The 25,671-nt window shown below is 42.2% G+C and overlaps 1 protein-coding gene across 3 annotated transcripts in view; it reads right to left on the bottom strand.

Annotated features, from left to right (window-relative positions):
* FLRT2 (fibronectin leucine rich transmembrane protein 2) overlaps window positions 1-25,671 on the bottom strand; it is a 98,760-nt gene that overhangs the window by 9,798 nt on the left and 63,291 nt on the right. Inside the window, exon 3 of one of the 3 annotated variants that reach the window (XM_052646758.1) lies at window positions 8,989-9,097. The exons of the other annotated variants lie outside the window; for them this stretch is intronic. The gene's annotated coding sequence lies outside the window, so the exon portion shown is untranslated. The remainder of the gene's footprint in view (window positions 1-8,988; window positions 9,098-25,671) is intronic. 3 annotated transcript variants of the gene reach the window in all.

Raw genomic sequence — 25,671 nt, 5'->3', positions numbered from 1 at the left:
CACTTGGGGAAGGTGATGAACCATTAGATTTCTGGCTCCTATCCCTTTAGATTCTGGTTTGCCTGGTCTTCAAAGAAGTCTGGGCAGAGACATTTTGTCAGTTGTCTTTTCCCCAGCTGGGTCCGATGATCATTTACTTCAGTGTCCGAGAACCCAGACACCGCTGATCAGAAACTGCTTTCAGGAAATTGAGACAACTGGTCCTTCTTGTGTCCAGACCAAATGAAGTGAGTGGTAGAAGTGAGGTGGGGGTGTGGAAACACCAAAGGATATCAGGATTTAGTGGAACCAGAATTTAATCTGACCTCAGCTCAGAGTTCCAGAGAATAGCAAGCAGAGGTAAGAAGGCCCTTCTTAAATGAACAATGCAAAGAAACAGAGGGAAAAAAAAAGAAACAGAGGAAAATTCCCATTCTAGAATGAGAAAGACTAGAAATTTCTAGAAAGTTGGAGATGTCAAGGGAATTCTGTGGAAGGATGGGTAAGATAAAGAAAAGATAAGGACCTAACAGAAGCAGAAGAAATCAAGAAGAGGTGGAAAGAGTACACAGAAGAACTATATAGAAAGAGTCTTCATGACCTGGATAACCACGATGGTGTGGTCACTCACTAGAGCCAGACAACCTGGAGTGTGAAGTCAAGTGGGCCTTAGGACTAGCATTTCCAGGAACAAAGTTAGAGGACAGAATTCCAGCAGAACTATTTATAATTCTGGAAGATGATGCTGTGAAAGTGATGCCCTCAATATGTCAGGAAATTTGGAAAGCAACAGTGGCCACAGAACCGGAAAAGGTCAGTTTTTAATTCCAATCCCAAAGAAGGGCAATGCCAAAGAATGTTCAGACTACAGTACAGTTATGCTCATTCCACATGCTGGCAAGTTTTGCTCAAAATCCTTCAAGTCAGGCTTCAACAGTACATGAACTGAGACCTTCCAGATATACAAGCTGGATTTAGAAAAGGTAGAGAAACCAGAGATCATATTGCTAACATCTGTTGGTTCATAGAAAAAGCAATAGAATTCCAGAAGAAATCGTCTACTTCTGTTTCATTGACCACACTAAAGCCTTTGACTGTGTGCTGCTGCTAAGTCTCTTCAGTCGTGGGTTGCCATTTCCTTCTCCATTGACTGTGGGGATCACAACAAATTGTGGAAAATTCAAGAGATGGGAATACCAGACCACCTTACCCGCCTGCTGTGAAACCTGTATGCAGGTTAAGAAGCAACTAAGAAGCAAGTTAGAACCAAACATGGAACAACTGTCTGGTTCCAAATTGGGAAAGGAGTATGACAAGGCTGTATATGGTCACCCTGCTTACTTATCTTCTATGTAAAGTACATCATGTGAAATGCCAGGCTGAATGAATCACAAACTGGAATCAAAATAGCCAGGAGAAATATCAATAATCTCAGATATGCAGATGATACCACTCTAATGGTAGAAAGTGGAGAGGAATTAAAGATCCTCTAGTTGAGGGTGAAAGAGGGGAGTGAAAAGCTGGCTTGAAACTCAGCATTCAAAAAACGAAGATCATGGCATCCAGTTCCATCACTTCATGGCAAATAGATGGGGGAAAAGTGAAGCAGTGACAAGATTTTATTTTCTTGGGCTCCAAGATCACTGTGGATGGTGACTGCAACCATGAAATTAAAAGATGCTTGCTCCATGAAAGGAAAGCTAAGATAAACCTAGAGGGCATATTAAAAAGCAGAGATATCAGTTTGCCGACAATGGTCCATATAGTCAAAGCTATGGTTCTTCCAGTAGCCATGCAGAAATGTGAGACTTGAACCATACAGAAGGGTGAATTGAACCATAAAGAAGGGTAAAGCACTGAAGAATTGATGCTTTTGAACTGTGGTGTTGGAGAAGACTCTTGAGAGTCCCTTGGACTGAAAGGAGATCCAACCAGTCCATCCTAAAGGAGATCAGTCCTGAATATTCACTGGAAGGACTGACGCTGAAGCTGAAGCTCCAATACTCTGGCCACCTCATGCAAAGAGCAGATCTGTTGGAAAAGACCCTGATGCTGGGAAAGATCGAGGGCAGGAGGAGAAGAGGGCATCAGAGGATGAGATGGTTGGATGGCATCACCGACTCAATGGCCACGAATTGGAGCAGACTCCCAGGGACAATGGATGACAGAGGAGCCTGGTGAGGTTCATTCCGTCAGGTCAAGAAGAGTCAGACAGAAGTTAGTGACTGGACAACGAGAAACAGCAGCTCAGCCACTTCCATTAATGGAAGGACAGCAAACACTAAACCTCCTTAAACATGGCTTTTTTTAATGTCATTAGAAGATAATAAGCCATGGGAATTGCTGAGAACACTAAATATAACGCATATGAAGTAAATCCAAACCACTAAGTAGGTATTTAATAAACTGTGATTTAGAAAGGTAGAGATTGCAGTGGGTTGACCAAAAAGTTTGTTACGTCTTATGGAAGAACTTGAGTGAACTTTTTGGCCAACCCAATATAAGAGAGAGAGCACCTGTCTCTGGGGGCAGCTGACGTGGACAGCTTTTCCGCAGACGAGCTGTGCTAACTTGGGCACATTACTTCATTTCCCTATGCCCTAGTTCACTCATAGGCAAGATGGGGAAAACAATGATACTAATCTCATGGACACTGTATGACTATAAATCACTGAGAATTTCATCTAACATATGGAAAGCATGCATTCAGTGTGCCATTCCTATTACAAGCATTTTGAAAACTAAGAAAAAGCCCTTGTTTCAGGGAGCTTTTGTCCCCAGTTTAGTAGAGAGGAGGTTCTTTTGAATTCATCAGGTTTTATTTTCCTCTGATTTTCATTCCCTATTTTTACCATAGTTCTTTCCTATCTAGACACATACACCTTTCCATACATTAACCTTACAAATATGTGAAGATATTCATTGGGTCTCTGAGGTCTTCTCCTTTCCTGTGTAAACGTCCCTTCTATTTCAAGTGTTCCAGGATCTCAGCAATGCTGATGCCTTCATTGGTAATGCCCTTCTTGATATGCATTGCTCAGAATGGAAGATAAGACTCTTAATGGCCTGACCAGCAGCAAGTGCAGCTTAGCAAATACTCAGGGAACATCCATTCCCTGCCAGGAATGGAGCTGTTACCAGAAAGACAACTATGACACGGCCCTTGCTATTGAGTGAGTAAAGGATCATATCAGATCAAGTAACTCTTTGTATTGGCTCTTTATGGGGCTTCCCATGTGGCTCAGGGGTAAGGAATCCTCCTACCAATGCAGGAGACACAGGTTCCATCTCTGGGTCGGGTAGATCCCCTGGAGTGGGGCATGGCACCGCACTTCAGTGTTCTTGTCTGGAGAATCCCATGGACATAGGAGCCTGGCAGGCTACATACAGTCCATGGCGTTGCAAAGGACTCAGATACTACTTAGCAACTAAAAACAAAACATAGACTCTTTAATATCCAATGCATTTTAATATGTTTCATTTTATCTAATCCCACAACAACCCATCGGAGATATTTTTATCAACCTCAAATGAAGTCCACGGAGACGACATAATTTGCCTGAAGCCACGTAGACAGCACAGGAAATCAGTATGATCAATTTTCTACATGAAAATGCAAACTTCAGATGTAATTTTAAGAATGGTGTTACAATAGTATTGAAGCCAGTACCCACCTTCCTGCAAATCTAAAGCCCCTCTTCAGTGCTGAAATTTACAAAGCTAGCAGAAGCCTGGGATTTATGTGGGTACCACTTGTAAGAAGCACTGGGACAAAAGCAAAGGATAATTACACCAGGGGGCCCATTACCGCTCTCCCTAAGTGACTTCAGTGCTCAGTGGGAATGGGAAATCAAGGGCTGCCCAGCTGATGAGCAGCAGCAAGGTGCCAAGGATTGGAGGCACTGAAGGACAAGTGGCTACTGATAAGCTGGTAGCAAGACAGATGGCAAAGTCTCCTTGTGTGTTACTTGCTCAGTCCTGTCTGACTTTTTGCAACCCCATCGACTGTAGCCCACGAGGCTCCTCTGTCCATGGAATTCTCTGGGCAAGAATACTGGAGTGGCTTTCCATTTCCTCCTCCAGGGGACCTTCCCCACCCAGGGATCAAACCCGGGTCTCCTGCATTGCAGATTCTTTATTGTTTGAGCCACCAGGGAAGCTCCTTGCCCCGTTCATATCCAAGAGTCCGTAATTTGTCACCATTACATTCTGCAGTTTGGGAAAATCTTTAGGTGGGGTCACTATAGGAAACGTAAAAGATGTGGGTTTGATCCCTGGGTCAGGAAGATACCCTGGAGGAGGGCATGGCAACTGAACCCAGTATCCTTGCCTGGAGAATCCCATGGACAGAGGAGCCTGGTGGGCTACAGTCCATGGGGTCACAAAGAGTCGGACTCGACTGAAGTGACTTAGTGCACATTCACGCACGTGCTGCAGGAAAACCACTGAAACAAAAAAGTAATTGACAGCTGTCTGTCATACAGCCACCTTATGTACACTCTTTAAATGACATGTTGTAGGTGTCCTGAGTTTCTTGAATTCCAAGTGAAAACATCTGTAGAAAGTGGGAAATGTAAGCTACCAAACAGTACTTTTAGGGAAAATCTTGCTCCATCTTCTTTTTCTCTACAAGAGGCTGTATTCAGACAATCCCATAAAAGCACCTGACACCAGGGAGTCTAAAAGGTTTCCTCCCCCTCCTTCCACCGGAGAACTCAGCATGCATTGCTCATTCTGAATACGTGTGCCCCTTCTCATGCTCGCCCCCAAGTGCAATCTGCCAGCATTGACCTGGAGGAGCCGGTGAGAATGAGAATTCATCCTCTTTTCCTCATTCTTGCCTCTCTCTTTTTCCAAAGGCAAGCTGTGCAGTGCTAGAACAAAAGATTTGAGCTTAAATTTTAAATAGTTCCTGATAGTTCGAAAGAAGGAATAATCAAATAACTCTGCCTGCATTATTCACTAGTCTCCTGTATATTGCCAACCTGAGTTCAGATTCAGCTAGATATCCTAATACCTACTGACCACTAGCTACTACTAGTCTTGTGAAATACCTTACAGAGGCCTGAGAAATAAGTCATCACTATTTTACAAATAAGGAAACAAGCTTGGAGAAATTGGTGTCTTCTACCCGTTCAAATAATAGCATATCTCAGAAATAGGACTGGGATATGCAACTCACGTTTCCTGGCTAAAAAACATCAGTGCTCCACCCACAACACCACGTTTCTTTCCTTACCAGCTTAGGATATATGATCTCTCATTTAAAAAATTCCTCTGCCAACACCCCAGGGTCTCTTGTCCTCGATTCTTTCACGACACTAATCAAGCAAACACTTGACTCCAATGTCCGCCTGAGTTTCAGAGTCCCACCAGAGAAAGTCACTTAACACCACAGGCTAGGTCTATCTTAAAGAAGAAATCCCAGGGCCTTTCCTGGTCATCCAGTGGTTAATAATCCTCCTTCCAATGCAGGAGAGTCAGGTTCGATCCCTGATAGGAGAACTAAGATCCCATATGCCGTGGAGCAACAAAGCCCGCATGCCACAGCTTGAAAAGCGCATGTGCTGCAACTCGAGAGAAGCCTTCGGCCCCACCTAGCAATTTTCCTGTATTCAGACTTCTCTGGAAGGCACCCTCTCCATTCTCCTCGAAGATGGCATTAACCTTCAGTCTCTTTACACGTCCACTAGCAATAAAACAATGCATTTCTACTGCTATGATCCCTATAGAGGGAATGGCTCCAAGTTATTAAGTAACTTCTCCAAAGCAGATCAGCCGAGAAGAGGCATGGATGGACCTGAACTCGGGCATGGTCTGCAGGGCCTTGCTCCTTATCTAGGTTCTGTCTCCCTGTAAACTCCACACAGTCACAGAGTGGTCTGCTTGTGCTCACTATTGCCTCCCCAGAGTCTAGAGCAGCACGTGGCAGGGATTCAAGAGGTGTCTGCAGAATAAATGGATATATCAAAGGGTGACCTTCAGATGATTACTTTGTTTGAAGAGGCAGTCTGTAAAAACTCTTCCACATCTTCAATCTGAGGTCCCGTAAGGAATCGTGGAGATAATATTTCAGAACTGGCTTCAAGAGTTTTATGCTACACTAACCCAGCTGGAGAGATTGCTGGATAAATAGTCCCTAAACACAAAGGAACTAAATGACCTTAGGAAAAGATACAGACCACACAAGTGGAAAATAATTGTAATTACTACAGCACTGTACTTGTTTTACAAAATGACATCAAATTCTCTACTCTTCTTCAGCAAGAGTACCACTCACGTAAGATCAGTGTGATCTATATAACTACAAACTCTGTTTGATCAAAGGCATGTTTGATCATGCTAGCTACTTAACACCTCAGTTCTAAAATGGTGATGATCTGAATGCAGGTAAGTCTTTACAGTGTATAGCAAATATGTGTTTGTGCTCATATATACCAACAGCTTATAAATATTTACATACATTCGGTGTGACAGTTCAACTGTGCTTTAATTGTACATCACTTTACCACTTCACATAGTTAGCATCGTTATGAAACAGGCCAGTTTGAGAGCTATAAAAACACTTATGAAAAAAATAAACTGAATCCAAAAATATAAACATGGCCTATTTTCCCACCAAAATACTGCACCCCATATGTGTAGATATAACGAGACAAAAATCTCATGTCTCCTTCACAAGGAGAATGCAGATTTCAGGCATGACATTGATTAGGCACACAAAATGAAGTTACGTAGTGTGCACTTCCAGGTACGTTATCTGGTTTTGATTCTAAAAAAATGAAACACTCCATTGCTTAAGCCTATTTCAGTATGATAGGACTGGCTCTGAATGTAAATGGTATAAAATTTCCTCACTGAATAAACTGGCTTTACAATGCACTTTCTCATCTTCAGAATACCTGTCATGCAGACGTGTCAGGCTATGTCCTGGGGACTATTTCTGGATTTGGGAGATGAGAAGGGACAAGAAACTGCAGAAAGACGACTATTTCTTATCCTTGACCCTCTCCTTCTCTCAAGGACATTCTCCCTTGCCCTGACCCTGGATCACATTCAGACAGGGGCTAAGATTAAATCAGGGGATTTCTGAGATTTAAAATAAAACCTCAGATGAGAGGTATCAATACCATGTTCATTACGGCTACAGAATTCAGATGAGAAACAGTTCATGAGAAAGCAACAATAATAAAAAACCTACACAGCAGATTTTGAAAGCTACCTTTAAAAAATCTATCCTGGTGGCCTTTCTCACCTGAATGAATTTTGAAATATTCAACCCCCGCCCCCCCCCCCCCATTCTTAGCAATTGAAACATACAAGCAGATCCTTTTATAGGTTTATACACAGTCAGAGTCCTGCTTTCATTTATAAACTCTGCAGGTTTCTAACTTTACCCCACATGCAAAAAGCTTGTATTCTCTAAAGTATATGCTGCCAAACAATTTCAAACACGTTAGTCTTTGTTTAAATAAATAAATAAAAGAGCTTTCACCAAAAGAAGAAGAAAAAAAAAATTAGGAAAACCTGGTAACATTTCTTTTCTTTTTTTAAGGAACGCAAACCACAGCCTGACTTGGTCCATGTCACCCGGCCTATGTGCACAGAGCTGGCACCAGAGGGAGGCAACGGAGTTGTAAGGTGATCCCAGTGAAACACACACACACACCCCCACACACGCGCGCGCGCGAGCCACATGAAAAGAAAGTTTTCACTGGCTTTTCATCTTTGTCTCAGCTACTTTATAGTTGTTCAGAAAAGAGTTCCTATCTTCCCTTGTAAATAAAACTAAAATCCCATATACTAGAGAGTAATGTGAAGTTTGGGATGATAAAGCAAATTTTAAAGATCATGAATGGGAAGCAGAGCATCACATGTTTGAAATCAGATCGTATTACTCATTCCTTCCTTAGCTACACTTTCACACTTGACTGAAATGCAGGGGCCCCTGGTCCTTGGGAGTATTGTGGTGAGTCTAACAAGTTTTAACTTCTAAAGTATTACATCTAAATGGTAGGTCTGCTCTTTTAGACAAAGCACTCAAGAAACAGATCAAGGAAAAATACTCGTGGGTGGGCAGCCACTTAATGTGACATGGTTTCCCAATGGACCTCTGTTTCCTCAAAAACCTTTTTACACCAGCTCCCTGATACAATTTCACAATTACAAACCCATTTCTTTGGACTAGAATGTTACCCTCTCTAGAAATCCAAATATCCTTGGCAGACATTCTAAATCAAGCGAAGTGTACAGACTTTCTCGTAAAGCTAGTATTTCTCATCCATTCATTCATCAAACAAGTGTTGAGTGGCTATTCTGTGCCAGACACAGCTCAAGGCCCTTGGGATACAAAGATGAACAAGACAAAGTCCCGACAGTCAGAAAGGCGATATATTTCTAAAGCAAGACGGAAAAGAAATATCAAATAACAACTACAAACCTGCGACTAGAAATGATAGAATTATGAGCGATGTCATGAAGGACACAAAGAAGTACGATAGAGAACACTGGGTGGCTGTGAGTGTGGACTTAAACATGGCACACGTGGATGGCATCTTGGAGAATGCGATTTCCAAATTGAGCAGTTGATACCCACAGGGGAACTGGGACCAGGGCGAGCAGAGGTTAACCCAGCAGGCCCAGTCTTAGTGTGAGCAGGGGCAAAGTCAGAAGGGAAGAAGACTGCTCTTTCCCGGGAAGTCAAAGACCAGTGTGGCTGGGGATGTTTTGGGGAAGCATGGGGTGCGTAGGGGGGCCAAGGATTCTGACAGGCCTGGACACATAAGGCCTTGAGGCTTTGGTAAACCACTTGGACTTTTATTTTAAGGGCAATAGAAAGACTGCAATTAAATGGACTAGAGCAGCCAGGGAGAAGGTAAAGATGAAAGCGAACAGCCTGATGCTGTGCAGCTTGGAATGGAAAGAAGTCTGGGGGGAGGAGAAGTAAGGAGGAAGCAAAAGAGGCAGTTTTATCAACAGGAGGAGCCAGGGGGGGAGAAAAGCACCAACCTGCTAAGGTCTGAACTGTTGCCGCAAACGTTGTTTTTCAGAGAACTCCCCAAGGCTGCCCCGCTCCCATTTTTTCATGTCTCCAATTCTCTTTGGAAATAGACGCTACCTACATAACAAATAAATAAAAGAAACACGGCTCTGCCTGAAGAATCTGGAAGACAAAGCGAGGTAGCCATGCGGCGTAAAGATACCACGCCATTCATTAGAAAGCTCTCCCCCCCTTTTATCGCAAGCCCTGAAGCCTGTCACCCTGCTTGGCAGACTATCCCTTCTATTGGGAAAGGTGCAGACCACCCACTGTTTCCGACCAAGTCAATGGGTCCCTCGCTGTAAGTTATTCTATGTGGTGAAGAAAAGCATTCGCTTTTTAAATTTTTTTCTTGAAGCTATGAACATAGCCCGGCAAGTCACCATAGGTAATTCTGAAATCGTGGCCCTTCATGACCCCAGTGACACACAAGTGGCTCCTGTGGTCAGGTTTGGCATCCACACATGCTCAGGCCATCTCACGGGAGTGCAGGTGTGTACCACCACCCTGGCTCCCTGCAGGCGAGGTGGGCACCCCACTTCCTGCCTTTTTACCCGAAATCTGTTCACATTTTTCCAGACCTGAATCTCCTCACAAGGAGTGAGTCAGTCTTTGCGGGAGACTTCACAGTTGCAGAAAATGTGGGTGTTTGGCGTCAGGATGTAATGAAGCAAATTCCCACATGAAACAATCACTTCTGTCTGCTTTCTTTGAACAGGGCTAAACCCTGACCTTGGGCGTCCCTGGTGGCTCAGAGGGTAAAGAATCCACCTGCCATGCAGGAAACCTGGGTTCAATCCCTGGGTCGAGAAGATCCCCTGGAGAAGAAAACAGCTACCACCTCCAGTATTCTTGGGCTTCCCTTGTGGCTCAGCTGGTAAAGAATCCGCCTGCAATGCAGGAGACCCGGGTTTGATCCCTGGCTTGGGAAGATCCCCTGGAGAAAGGAAAGGCTACTCACTCCAGTATTCTTGCCTCAGGAATTCCATGGCCAGAAGAGCCTGGCAGGCAGGCTACAGCCTATGGGGATGCAAAGAGTCGGACCCAACTGAGTGACTAACACACAAACCCTGACCTTGGTGTTTTCTCAGAAAGTTCTGATTGCCTGACTCTCCTGCTCATGCTTCAAGGAAGCCAGAGTATGAGGATAATCTCAAAGCTAGTAGTGTGAGGTCCTGAAGGAGCTGAAACTAGTCAGAGAACCACCCTCAGACCACAACCCACACCCTCCCATCAGGGCAATGAGTACACAGGGCCAAACACCATGCCCACCTGAAGGCTGGGCAGCATCTTCCAAGCTGTGTTCTTTATAGCCAAGGTCCAGAATTCCCTGCCCCAAACCTTCTCCCAGGGTTGGGTGATTCTTTCATGGGTCTGTCCTCTCGAGGTTCTGACACCTCTAGGTGTCGCTTGCTTCCCTGGGGGAGGAGAGTGCAGAGCTGGTATGCGTGGGCCAAGCCCCTTGTGGTTCAAGATGGAACCCCAGTGGAAACAGAAGAGGCTTGGGACCAACTCTCTCTTTTGCTACTTTCCACGCAGCACTGGTGGAGTCAGACTTCTAAAGTCAAACATGCCTGGCTTTCCAGGACATTCTGAAAGACAGATCAATCACAGGTCCTAGATAGGAGGACTGCACACACTTTATGAACAGTCTGTTAATAAGAAATAACTTTTCAAAGATTAGATCTGTGGCCGGCATCTCTCTAACCCTTGCTCAGGGGCCTGCAAATGTTTGGGGCAAATCTGATGATGGCAGGGGCTCTTCACATGATGAGACAAACTTCCTCTGTGAAAAGTGGTGAAGAGTTACTGAATAAATATGAACGTCACCTCGGGATTTTACTTCCTAAGCATATCTTCAGGTTAATAGAAATATAACTAATTTAAGAAACTTATCAATAACTCACACGTATTGCTAGAACTGCTAATTCTTCAAGCAGCAGATATATGAATAAATAATTCATTTGTAGGGCCTCCCTGGTGGTCCAGTGTTTAAGACTCTGTGTTTCCATTGCAGGGAGCATGGTTTCCATCCCTGGCCAGGGAACTAAGATCCCTCATGCTGCATGGAACAGCCAAAACCAAACAAACAAAACAAAATCCACTCATTTATTCATTATCAAATGCCCACTACCCAACTGGTAACAGATTGTTATGAACTGAACTGTGTCCTTTAAAACTCAAATGTCAAAGTTCTAATTCCTAGGGACCTCAGAATGTGACATAAAGTCTTTAAAGAGGCATTGCGTTAAAATGAGGTCATTACAGTTGGCCCTAATGCAATACGACCGGTTTCCTTGTAAGAAGACATTATAGGACATGGACACACCCAGAAGGAAGGCCATGATGTAAGGGGAACCTCAGAACCCTGCCTTGATTTTGGATTTCTAACCTCCAGAATTATTAAAAAATCAATTTCTGTTGTTAAAGTCACCCAGTATGTGGTACTTTATAACATCAGTCCAAGCAAACTAATACAGAGATATGCTCAGTTTGATGATACAATGGAAAAGAAAGATGCCAAAACTAATCATAAGACAAGGTGATTCAGAACAGCTCACTTGCATCCAACTCTCAGAGCAAGACTGCAAAGCAGACTTGTTTGTAAACCGAAGGAAGGTTTTTCTTCTAGACATCCACTTTAAACCTAATTTCAGCTTCTAGAACTCCCCAGAAGGATTTCTCATTCTTGGAGCTGAAAACATTCTTTTCCCAGGTGCCGTGGTCATGTCCCCAGCAGATCCAAGAATTCACCCATCAGATTATTTTCCCTTAAGGGTGTTAAAACGCAGTGAATATAGTTCCCTGTGCTATACAGTAGGTCCTTGTTAGTTACCTATTTTAAATATAGTAGTGTGTATATGTAAATCCCATCCTCCTAATTTATACTCCCACTTCCCCTTTGGCAATCATAAATTTGTTTTCTGAGTCTGCGAGTCTATTTCTGTTTTGTTAATAAGCTCATTTGTACCTATTTTCAGATTCCACATATAAGCAATATTTATGATATTTGTCCTCTATTTGACTTACTTTACTTATCATACTTTAGTATGATAATCTCTACGTCCATCCATGGTGCTACAAATGCCATTATTTCATTCTTTTATATGGCTGAGTAATATTCTATTGTATGTTTATAGCACAATTTCTTTATCCATTCATCTGTTGATTAATATTTAAGTTGCTTCCATTATAAAGAGTGTTGCTATGAACACTGAGGTGCGTGTACCTTTCTGAATTACCATTTTCATCTTTTCTGGACATATGTCGAGGAATGGGATTGCTGGATCATATTAGGTGTGTTTTCAGGTGTTTAAGGAATTGCCATAGCGTTCTCCACAGTGGCTGCACCAATTTACATTCCCACCAACCGTGCAGGAGGGCTCACTTCTCTCTATACCCTCTCCAGCATTTATTTATAGGCGTTATGATGATGACCATTCTGACTGGAATGAGTTTTAATTTGCATTTCTCTAATAATTAAGGATTTTTCAAACTCTGTATTATAATTAATAAGGAAAAATTTATAATGCAACAAAATAGGGAAACAAAAAGGAGCTATTTATTGTATGAAAAACTACTTGAATGGCTTAGAAACATTCATGAAGACAAGTTAGTCAAAGTTTCTAGCAAATTAGGGGACAGAGAAGTAAGGAGAGGGCAGAATCTTAAAAATCTGTAATGATTCTACACTCAGATTACTCTCCTCGTGCCTACTTGCTTTTATTTTACTATTAGAAACTGGAAATCAGAGTTGATGCATTAAGAGAAGAAAAACAAGGTTAATTCAATCAGTGGGTCCACAGGCAGGCAATAACTTGGACCCTACATCAAGATTGGCAAGGTAGTGTCCATTCAGGTAGTTTTGTGTTTCACTGATCAAATATTTTTATGACTTCTTTACTTAACTGAAAATACTATCAAAATTATGTCTGATATTAGACTACTTGTACACTATATACATTTTCAAATGTATAACATGGTTCTATTAGCCCTATAATCTGGGGGCATGGGGGGGGGGGAGACCTGTGACTTATTATTGAGGCAAAAACTTAAGCAGAGGTGCTGAGCACCATCCAATGGAGAGAGTTACTATTACTGAAATAAATGATGCTCCCTACTTCCAGTTATACGTGTAAGTTATTGAAAGAGTGATGTAGCCAAGAGAGAGAAGACAACGGACTTTCTTGACAAAAGAGCTGGAGACAGAGGCCGCTAAATAGGCACAGAGGCAGAGAAGCGGCAGAGAAACAGGGAAGCAGGCGGGGGGCGAAGACTTCAATCAGACGGAAAGGAGCCCGGGGGTAGCATCAAAGGAAAAGATGAAAACGCACCAAGTCTTCCATGCCCAGGCACTCTGGCTACCTGAATTATTTATCAGGTTCGCTGCAATTAGGTCCCCAAAGGGCTGTGAATTCTTAGTGGTGTCTTCTTTGTAACCTGTGATGATTCTGAAACCTCGCGAAGAGTCACACCTTTGCTAAATAGCAGTGACAGCGGAAGAGGCTGAGAGGGCCACTGTGGTCTTCCCATTTTCTTTCCTAATCCCCCAATCCTACCCCTCTGGGCAGAAGCAGCAGGAGAGACTAATGTCTTCCCATTTTCTAAGCACTCTGTGGAGGCATTTCCCTAGGACTGCTCTGAACTGAGCTATTTAGAGCAATCTGGTTTATCTGCATCCTTTTATTCCTGCTACCATTAGTCCAATTTCAAAAACAGTAAGAACAACAACAAAAATCTCAGTTTTAAAAGCAATCTTTAGGCTTATTTGTCGTGCTTCTGATTTTTTTTCTTTTTCATTTTGGTGGAGCTTTCCACCTCTCACTCAATTTCTTCATCCACAGTAATTAGTGCAAACAAATGCTGCCCATAGCAATCATTAATACTGAAGCGAGGACCTACTGTGAATAATAATGTTCAAAGACTCGGGCTTGGTTGTAAGAAGTCAAAAGAAGTCAAAGATACAATCTGAGTCCCTGAACCAAGTACATTATAGTTCCATAAACAAAATATACACATTAGAGGAGATTACCAAGCAGCAGATAAACATGTGAAATATAAACGAAATAGGTATAAGTGAAGGAGGATCCGGATAAGTGTTATGAAATAAATCATGACTTTACTCCTAAACATTCCACTGATACAGGCAAGTCACTTAGTTTCCCTGGGCACCCTATCAGGCATCTTTATGGAAAAGGATGGACTCCCCACTATATCTAAGCTCCTTTCTTTCTGTCCACCCCGCCCCACCCCCCACAAAAAAAAGCAACAAAATCTTCACAAAAATGTTTTCAAAAACTAATAAAATAAGGTAGGGTTAATTTAGGTGGGACCAGCTTTCACATTCTTGAGTTCAGAGAAATATACTATAGAAAGCAATAGATGGGGGTTTTAACCAAAGCGGCACATTTTAACATTGTTAAAATGGTCCCATTAAGACACAATGAAAAGTCACCTTTTGCTACCCAGAAACCTGTACAGTTTTACTCTCTGATCCCTTCTCCCTTCTTCCCTCAGGATTCAAATACCTGCCAAGATTTGACAAAAAAGAAAAAGAAGGAAAAATCGAGCGGGAACCCCTTCATCTTCTATCAGAAGTTATCTGTCCTTATCTTGTCCTCAGCAGAAAGCATCACTCATCAACGAACAATAAGAAAGACAGGGGCATTTTTTAATACGCCGGTTTTAAGCTTATCAGTCATTCGGTCAATGCTGTTTTTTCTAGAAAGAATTATGACATGTTGTGGTTTTTTTTTCCTTCCTTAATAATCATGGCCCAGATCCTCAGCTTTCCTCTCCTCTATGGATACAAGCAGAGGGGTCTCCGTCGACTCTCCTGGAGCCCACCTCACTGGAGCAGCTGCAGTTACCAAGTGAGCGAGTATGAATCACAGGGCTCGAGACTAACAGCCTTCAGGGAATTCAGAAACGAATTAGTCCAAGTCCTTGCCCGCCTGTTACTTAGGAGACCAGAAGATGAGGAAGATGGATAAATGAATAATTGAAGGCAGAAGGTCATAGATGCCATAACTGGAGGTAGCAACACAATTATATCCAGGCAGAAAAGAAAGGGAATATTTGATTGGGTGTATCTGAAAGACTTGGAAAGTAAGTGGCATTTGAGATGAGCTCTAGTTCTAACTCCTTACTGAGTTGTAAGGAAGAAAACCACTTCACAACCCCCAAACTCCCTAAATAAACCTGAGCACAATGATAATCATTAATATGGGATTAAACAGATTTTGCTCTGCAGTGTATCTTAAAAACAGTTATTAATTTGTTTCAAACAGGGATGAAGAATCCCCACACAGAATTCACATGCATCAAAGGGTATGCTATAAACTTAGAATATCCAAGCAACATGTTTCCTAATAAATAATTTGCCAGATATATTCAGCTAAAGGGCAAATAATGTGATGTGAAGGTAAAGTTCCTAAAGCAAAATTATGCCCACTCCCTCTATTTGAGTCTCCATAATAATCAGAGGTTTTGTGAAATCACAGTTTTCTGTACTGAATGTAGACCTCCATCCATTAAGCTACTCTGGCTTTGAGAACTCTAACGTGGCTTTGAACAAACACTGACAAAGACAAAGAGAGCACAGAGAATAACCAATCCTGATTCCTCCCATTTGTTCCCTGAGCTACAGGGTGCTGTAACGAAAGCGGAGATGCCAACTCCCTGCAGTGAGGAAGGTGGACGGAAAGAAGAGCCGAGAGTGGACCAAGGATGACTCTTGAATGATAACAACAAATCTGAGCCCAGAGACTTTCTCAAGGTTGTTTTAGCAAGATGGTTAACTTCGGGAAACTGGAATAAATGTATCATTATTTGAAAAGACAACTTCGTAGGAGAGAGCAAAGAAAATAAGGTAGTTATGTTTGTATGTTCATGCGACATATAAATTTTTATATGCATTTTGTAAGATGAGATCAAACTGTCAACATTTGTTGGGTCATAGAGAAAGCAAGGGGATGCCAGAAAAAAAAAAAAAAAATCTGCTTCTGCTTTCTGAACTACATTAAAGCCTGTGAGTGTGTGATCACAACACACTGTGGAGAATTCTTAAAGAAATGGGAGTCCCAAACCACCTGACCTGCCTCCTGAGAAACCTGCATGTAGGTCAAGAAGCAACAGGTAGAACTGGACATGGAACAACAGACAGGTTCAAAACTGGGAAAGGAGTACATCAAGACAGTACATTGTCACAGTGCTTTTTTCACATATGCACAGTATAATATGAAATGCCGGGCTGGAACCAAGATTGCTGGGAGAAATATCAATAACCTCAGATATGCAGATGACACTATTCTAAAGGCAGAAAGTGAAGAGGAATTAAGGAGCCTCTTGATGAGGGTGAAACAGGAGACTGTAAAAGCTGGCTTAAAATTTAGCATTAGAAGAAAGAAGTCATGGCATCAGGTCGCATCACTTCATGGCTAATAGCTGGAAGAAAAAGTGGAAGCAGTGAGAGATTTTACGTTTTTGGGCTCCAAAATTACCATGGATGGTGACTGCAGCCATGAAATTAAAAGACTCTTGCTCCTTGGAAGGAAAGCTATGACAAACCTAGACAGCATATTAAAAAGCAGACACATCACTTTGCCAACAAAGGTCCATATAGTCAAAGCTTTGGTTTTTCCAGTAGTCATGTATGGATGTGAGTTGGACCATAAAGAAGGTGGAGTGCTGAAGAATTGATGCTTTCGAACTGTGGCATTGGAGAAGGCTCTTGAGAGTCCCTTGGACAGCAAGGAGATCAAACCAGTGAATCCTAAAGGAAATGAATCCTGAATATTTGTTGGAAGGACTGATGGTGAAGCTGAAGCTCCAATACTTTGGCCACATGATGGGAAAAGCTGACTCATTGAGAGGAAAAAAACAAAAAACTTGATGCTAGGAAATATTGTAGGTAAGAAGAGAAGGGGTGGTGGAGGAAGAGATGGTTAGATAGCATCACCAACTCAGTGGACATCAATTTGAGCATACTCTTGGAGATAGTGAAGGACATGGAAGCCTGGCACACTGCAGTCCATAGGGTCACAAGAATTGAACACAATTTAGTGACTGAACAAAAACAAGATGAGTGTGTATATGTATTTATACATGAAATACATTTATACCCTCAAAATCTACTTCCCTACCCTCTCCTATAAATATTTATGACAAATTTCAGATATGGCTTTAAAAAAAGTGTTTATTGCAGAAAGGACCTTCCTCTATACAGACAAAGAGATACTCTTTTTCATGGACAAAGAGATCCTCCACCTGAACTCCAGGAGCAACCATGTGTATAGCCTGGTATCCAGAACACTCCACAGTAGACTCAAGGATACCACTCTCAAATGTGAGTACTGTATGTCAGATATGGGGCAAGCCTTTTGCTAGCAATATTTCCTAGCCATTCACATCTCTGTGGCTTTTCCAACAATAAAGACAGTTGTTTAAAAAATTAACAATTGGATATAATTTAAAATTTACAAGAGACCCCCCCATACATCTCATTTGATCTTCATAACATCTCTATAAGGCAAGTCTGTCCTAAGGCAAGTTAGTCCCATTTTGTAAATGCAGAAGTGAGGCTCAGGCAGTTTCAGAGATTTGCTCAAACTTGTCTAGGTAGTGGGGGCTTCCCTGGTGGGCTCAGATGGTAAAGGCCCCGCTTGCAATGCAGGAGACCTGGAGTCAATCCCTGGGTTGGGAAGATCCCCTGAAGAAGAGCATGGTGACTCACTCCAGTATTCTTGCTTGGAGAATCCTCATGGACAGAGGAGCCTGGTGGGCTACAGTCCAGGGGGTCGCAAAGGGTTGGACACAACTGAGAGACTAAGCACATCTCGGTAGTGGGCAGCAAGGCTGGGGTTTAAGTCCAAGTGTTCTGCTTCCAGAGTTGTGCTCTTTGCTTTGGGGGGAGAAGAGCTTTAGAGCTTTTCTCCCCAGGCCATTAATCTACCGCAGCCTGCCATTCCAGAGCTGCTAGAGCAGCCTGCTGCCTTCTATTATCCAGAGACCTGAAGTCTCCCTGGGGAATTGGTGATGTGGGGCATGATTTTAGTTCTGGATGTCTGGCTGTGCTTCAGGACCTCTTTATTAGGATCACGCTGTGTCCTTCAAAGTTCAATAAGGCTTGTGAGCAATGCTGACAAAATGGCTCACTGACGGTCTCTGAGTCCACGCAAGTTCAACCCAGTCCTGATGCACCTGGGCTGCCTGCTCCCGGCCCGCCCTGGGCCACATTCTGTCAGTGACTCTTTTCCACATTTTCCTTCCCTCCAGGCTCATCATATCCTCTTTCCAGCACTTCGGTTCTGTCCCTGCAGCCTCACTGCCTTTCTGAGCCTCATCCCCACCTGGCCATCAGCTGAACCTGCTCCTTTCTGATGATAACCTGTGTCCTTCACCCCACGTCCTCCCCATCATCCTCCCTACCATAGGACACGGTTTCCATTTGCTTCTTTGAGATTGTGATTTTTCAAATGCATAAAATGAGGGTGATATCTATCTTTCTGGTTGGATGAAAGGTCAAATTAGTCATTCAACAGACTGGGGTGGATGAGGCCATGGATAGCATCTTGAACTAGGTCTTCTGTGATGACAAAGATGATCAGGTCTCCATGATTCCAAAAACTTGTTCCCAACATTGGGAGTCCATCAAACGTCTAGTCCGTCTTTCTCCTTGCCTTCTTGTACGTCACATTATGTCTATTTCTTACCATCTGGATCTTTATAATTCAGGTCACACTATCCTTAAGTACTTTTGAAACTTCTTTCTCAGAAGTCCACATTATGATTTCACAATATAGAACCCAAAAGTCTCTTTCAGTCTTCCTTCACCTCGACTTTTCTGCAAGGAGCAATACTCCTGACCACCTTTCCTTTCCCTAAATTCCCCCTTCTTCAGTTTTCCTGATATTCCATTAGTTTTCCTTTTACTTTTCTGAACCCATTTGTTTTTGTCCCAGTCTCTAGATGTGGTCAGTCCTTATAGTTCTGTCCTCATTCACCTTCTATTTGGTGCATCATTAAAAAATAAATAAAATGTTACTGCTTTAATCGTATGAGTCTGGATCCCCAATTTCCAAAACAGGTCCAACACCCCATCAGAAATCCAGTCCCTACATTTCCATGCCCACAGACATCAACAGTCACACATCAGATCAGGACCTTCCTCTGACTTCTTCATTTTGACCAGTGGCATCAGCATCCTCTTAGCTACGCACAGTGAAGAGGTCACCACTGTCTCCTACTTCCTCCTAACTTACTAGGCAAATGAGTCATTGGTGAGGTCAGGTCTAACTTTAATTATCTCCCTCTTCCGATACTTACTGCTAACTCCATAAATAAGCTAAACTGAACTTGCCTCATATCTTCTTGTCACCAGTTTCTCTTCTCTGTTCACCCTCAACTAGTTACAGAGAAATATCCTGAAAGTATCATGCATTGCTCTCCTCAAAACTTTATTTCTACTGCTTGTGCAGATACTATAATTTAAACTTTTCTGTAGCTGGATGCAGTCTCTATACTTGGGTCTTGGCTTTAAGTTCCAGATGTATCATTCCTGGCTGTATGGCCTTGGGGGAGTTTAATTTAAAATTCCTGTGGTTGCCTCATCTGTAAACTGCTCATGTGTTTGTTAACTCACTGATAAAAGAAAGCAAGGATGAATGATCAAACTGAATGTCTAAGGTGCAAATTAAGAAGGAGAAATTCATTTTGTTGTGCATGGCATCATTAGACTACTTAATAATTTTTTATTGTTAATTAATAAAATAAAATTAATTTTTTACTTTTAATTTTGTTGGTCCATTATGGTACATAGGGAAACATATAAACTTTCCAGTTAGAGAAACCAGTTTCAATTACTAAATATTCTAGTGAGTATCTGTATGACATTGCAAAAGTCATGAGTCATAGTTTTTTCCTAGTAAATGGGAATAACAATACTAACACTACAGAATTATTTCCAGAATTAGGAATAGCATCACATTATATCTATGGTAGCCACCAATTCAGTGGTAGCTACTAAGGCTAGTTCAAGAATGGTATAAGGAGGGGTATTTAGAATGTGGCCATCTATAACACTAGGAAGCATTTTTCATCTATAGATTCAAGAATCTTTCCTGAAGTCAAAAGCTACTTGCATTTGTCATTTGAATTTAAAGCAAACAAACAAACCCATGTCTGCATTTTATCTTAATGCATAGCTGCATAAAATTTGATGTATATGACTAAATCTATTACTCAACACTACTTTTTAACAAGAGGCTGTCTAAACAGTCAAAAGAGGTAAAGTCATGGATTCCAGAAACCTGGCTGTTTGTCATTGTTTTGTCACTAACTAGATGTGTGGCCTTGGGGAAAGTCATTCATTCTCTAGGCTTGAGTATTACAACCGTAATGGGAAGAGGGTTGTTATATTGCCTAAGGTCTCTTTCCCGTTGAAAACCACATAAGTCTCTTGGATGGAGTGCCACCCATTGGCAACTGGGATGCGGTTTCAAGATTTGAAGGACTTCTCTGAGCACCTGAATATCCCCAGAAGAAATCAGGGCTTAGAATGAAAGGAGTGGACTTAAAGCATTGAGGAGGATGACAAAGAAGACTTGATTTCTGAATTCTGTTTCTACTAAGCGTCATCTGTGTACTACAACCAAAAATCACGTGAAAAATCTAAGGAGGTTTAGAATTCCAGTAAAATAGCTTTAGTCAGTTGAGAAACCTGCTTAGCTCCGGGAGGAATATACATAGTCAGAGAGACCTGTGTGTCTGAACACTTTCCCTGTCATTAATGAGCTGTAGGCAAACATTCAGCAAATCATTTAGCTTCTCTAATCCAAAACTTCCTTACAACACGGTTGTAAAGATTAAATGAGGGCATTTATGCAAAGCTTTTACTTAGTAAATGGCCTGAATGGAATAACTGCTCAATAAATGGCATTCATGATTTTCATCATTTGACTTAGACTGTGTCTATATGAAGGAACCAAATTAACAGTTTTGAATGAAACAATTACACTGAAATAGTGACAAGTGTAGAGAAGCCACTAAAGAGAGTCTAAAACTCAGGAGATCAAAGGTTTATTTTCTAACCACAGACAATTATGTTTATGACTGTAAATAAGTCTGTTTTGCTGGTGTAAAAACAAAATATGCCACCAGAGCATATTATCTCTGGAGTCCCACTCAGCGGTCACATTCTATCAGTATGAAATTTTAAGTCACACACTTTACCATGTAATTCACCAGTGACTGAAGCATAGAGACACACCGTATCTCTGTGAACAGACCAGACTTCTCACAGGTTGTCTAAACCCCTAAATATCCTTAAGTTGACTGCATCTTAGCATCTCCAGCATTCCATTTTAACCATGAAAACAGTGCGATTTAAGAAAAATATCACCCCATAGGCTTTTAAAAAATAAACTGGGGAATAACCGCTATCCTGTGCTGTCTTCGTTTCTGCTATAGAGCAACAGTGTGAATCAGCCGGAAGCGCACGTACATCCCCTCCCTTGCGAGCCTCCCTCACCCGAGGTCATCAGAGCACCTTGAGAAAGAGTCATTCAAAAAGATACCCACATTGAAGCACTGTTTACAATAATCAGGACATAGGAGTAACCAAGATGGCCGCTGACAGAGGCATGGATAGAAGCTGGGGCAGACGTGAGCCCAGCGGAATGCTGTCCAACAGGCTTTTGCCATCCAGCTGGGAAGGACAGTCGGCAAAATCTAACAGAACAGACAAGAACACAAACCGACAATGGTACCTCTGAGTCTTTTCCATAAAGAGATCAAATGTCTCCAAATGACTCACCTCAGTTCCATTCAGTTCAGTTCCGTTGCTCAGTCGTGTCCGACTCTTTGCGACCCCATGAATCACAGCACACCAAGCCTCCCTGTCCATCACCAGCTCCCGGAGTTCACTCAGACTCACGTCCATCGAGTCCGTGATGCCATCCAGCCATCTCATCCTCGGTCGTCCCCTTCTCCTCCTGCCCCCAATCCCTCCCAGCATCAGAGTCTTCCAATGAGTCAGCTCTTCGCATGAGGTGGCCAGAGTCCTGGAGCTGCACCTCATTGACCCACGTATCTCTCTCACTTAATAGGACAGTGTGCAAGGGGTCCTATATACACCGGTAGTTCATGCCTAAATGCCTAATATTCGTCTTCATTTTTCTTTCACACCCTGCCACATTTTCTCTCATTTTCCAACTCCTTATATTACATTTTTCCTTATTATATTTTAATTGACTTTTCATATTATATTTTGCTGGAAAGGCTGATCTGAGTTCAAAAGCACCAAGCGCTGAATCTTTGGAGCAGAGCCTTATGTCATATTTAATTTGATCCAAACTTTGATAGTAAATTCTGGTTTCCCTCTTTTTATGTTTTTCTTCTCCACACAGTACGATGAAGGCAGAGCTAATAATCATAAAGATGGAAGAAGTAGTTTCTGTCATTCAAACCCTCCGATGTCACCTTGAGTTTCACACTAGTGAAACTCTATCATTTTAAAATGTTTGCCTGCTTTCTGAGAATCAAATCGTTAAAACCATATGCTATCTCCCAGCCTGGCATCCTCATTACCATTTAAAGTGTGCTTAAAATCAATTGAAAGGCAACACACCACATAACAAGGCCCAGCTAACATGTTCTGATCTGTGCAGCTGCAGAATAACTGCGTGCCTATGAACATCTGAATTCTCCCAGGTACCGTGGTGAGAGACAGAAAGAGCTTAAACAGTGAAAATGTTTAAAAGAGAAGCAAAAAAAAAGAAAAGAAACTCTACCGAAAGATGACGGGCTAAGTTACTTTAGAAATTCTAAATCTGAAGTTCTTTTATCTTCTTGCGCCTTGGACAAATCCAGAAAATAAATTCTCACATGAAAGCCCTTTTCCCCTTAAGAAAAGAAAAAAGTTACTTCAAAAAAAGCCTGCCTTGTGTTCCTATCTAATCTCTAGTTTGGTCCATGGCTCAACAAGGCATCAACATGACAAACAGCAAACAAATGTGAGGGAGCTTCTCAAAAGCAGAAAAACAAAAACAAAAAACGACATGAAAAGTGTGCGTTGGACTTCTTTAATATTTGCAGTAACGTCTGACTCCTGTGAGGATTCTTGTGAAGATGGGGCTGGTGGTTATTGAACTGACCTCACCCAAATCTGAGAGGATAGATTCTGTGTCAGTCTCCAGATCTGGAAGAGAAGATAACCTGTGAAAACAAACCGCGGCGAAAGTTCAGAGGAGTGTGTTTCCTGGCCCCTGGGTGAGATGTGGCCTCCCTGCCCCGTGCAGGGAGAGGCTGTTTGTTTGTTGGACGTCAGTATTTTTAAAGGTCCTTCCTGAACAGTCAAAAATGAACTGTAATTTCCTGAGAGAGGCAGCCACAAGCCTGTCCAAAGATGAATGAAAAAAAAATCCCAGTTCCGACAGCAGAAATCTCAAAACCCTCCACATCCTTCCCAGGAGACTCACAGAAGTTGACTCCAAGCGACAGACCAAGCAAGGAACATGCTTGCCTCTTGCCAGTCAACTGAACCGTTCTAAGGCACCAGGAGAATATATACGTGAAGACAGGAAAATACAGCAAGACAGATATAGACGAGTTGTCCCACGGGGCCTGTTACTTGATATTGAGAACTTATCCCCCTTAGAAATAGCTATGGGTTTCACTTCCAGGCCTTTCTGCGTTAAGACTTCAAAGAAAATTGGGAATATTAATCCTATTGGTGCTATTTGAACATGGTAGGCACTTATACCATGGATAGCAGCAGGACATTAATTCCTAAGCTCTTTTCATTCGAACATCAAAAGGTTCTTTCTTCCCTATCTTTGAAAGGAATCCGTGAGTTCTCCTAGCTCTGTGCATACCCATATACAGAAGAAATAAATAAGCATGAATATACATTCAAAATGTGTCCAGGAACCACAGACACTGTCTCCAGGCCAAGCACCTTGTTGGGCATTTCTTTACGTCTTATCGCTAATCCTCAGAAAACCTGTGCAGGTACTTCATTACTGTGATTTTTTTTAAAATCTAAACTTAATTAAAGTGAAATAATTTGATCAAATTCACGCAGATTATACACATCAGTTTTGAACCTAGGATGATGAGAATACCAAATCCCAGGGTCATTCAGACATATCACAGGTTTTCCATTAGGTAATGACCAGGGCTGTGTATGAAGCCGTGGAGAAAAAGGTTGAGTGCTTAGCACAATTATGTGAAAACGGAATGGGAGGACTTTGAATCCAATGTGCCAGAAGATAAAAGCCTTTTGTACGTTTACAGACTGAAAATGACTGAGATGAGGACAACATTTTTTTTTTTTTGGTACAAATTCAGTGTAATATCTCTACCAGAAGCAAATTAGTTTTAATTAATTAACTTGTTTGGCCATGCCTCACAGCATGTTGGATCTTAGTTCCCTGACCAGGGGTCAAACCCATGATCCCCTGCAGCAGAAGCAGAGTCTGAACCACTGGACGGCCAGGGAACTCTCAGGGACAACTTTTAGGGTCCAGGTCCTTTCAGAGCTCAGGAAGAACATGTCTCACTGCTTATCAAGCACCTGCTAAGGTGAGAGGGACTTGGGTTTGTGGTGAAGGGCTGAGTGGGTATAATTTTAAACAAGGCATTTGAACTGAGGCTTGCAGGAGGGAAGGAGCTGGACACACAGACACCTGGGGGAAACGATTCAAGAAAGCTCTGCTGTCTCTCTCTCACACACACATACACACACAAAGCCACACTCTGAAGTCACACATTCACACACACTCCATTCTAGAGGCAACAAATTCTCAGCCCTCCCCAGAGTAGTGATTGCATCCACATTTCTCCGTCTCTCCCTCTGCTGAGGACAAGCTAGAAATACAGATAGAACTTGAGCAAAACTCTTACACCCATTTAAAAAGTCACTCCAACACACAAACCACATTTCCAATCCCCAGCCAAATGAATGACTTCCTCGTACAGATTTGCCACTAGCCTTAGGGTTAAGGCCCCGCTTCCTGATGTACCCGGGGCATGTTTGTGGGATTTTTTCTCCCTTTATTCCTTTTCTGTTTCCTTCGGTCAGACGGTTTGTTCCCTTTGTCTTTTCCTTTCTAAAATCACCTCCGTGGGCTTATCCCTATTCTAAGTCAGAAATCAACCTCGTCCCATTTTAAGGGTTTATTTGTAGCAGGAGAACCCCCTCCAATCAAGATAAACTTTTATTGCAAAATGCATTCTTATCTGAAGAAAAACCCTGGAAGGGTTCACAGGAGGGAAGTCACGCTGATGGGTGACACAGGGCATCCAGCCCACTGTGTCTCCTGCCTCCAGCCCACGCTTCATGTCCTCAGCCATAGAAAGAGGTTCATGTCAGTCACATCTAGGCAGAACCTAGTTCATTTTTCATGTGGCTGTGGAATTACCGAGGCCTACCAAGTGTAACTTGAATTTTCTAGAGAAACTGTCCTGAGGAGCTTAAACCTAGTATTGGTTCATTAAAATATTCAGAAGGCCACAAATTGGAGTAGACTAAAAATCTTATAATATTAAAGACTCTTTCTAGATGAACTCGAAAACAAATTAGTAGCAGATACTTGTGACTGTCATGTTCTTAAGAAGCAGATGGATGTTAGGATCTGTAGTATATAAGATAG

The sequence above is a fragment of the Budorcas taxicolor genome, chromosome 10, assembly GCF_023091745.1.
Source record: "Budorcas taxicolor isolate Tak-1 chromosome 10, Takin1.1, whole genome shotgun sequence".
Classification (NCBI taxonomy): Eukaryota; Metazoa; Chordata; class Mammalia; order Artiodactyla; family Bovidae; genus Budorcas; species Budorcas taxicolor.
Note: the sequence above shows the minus strand (reverse complement) of the source record. Positions and strands in the feature narration are given on the sequence as shown.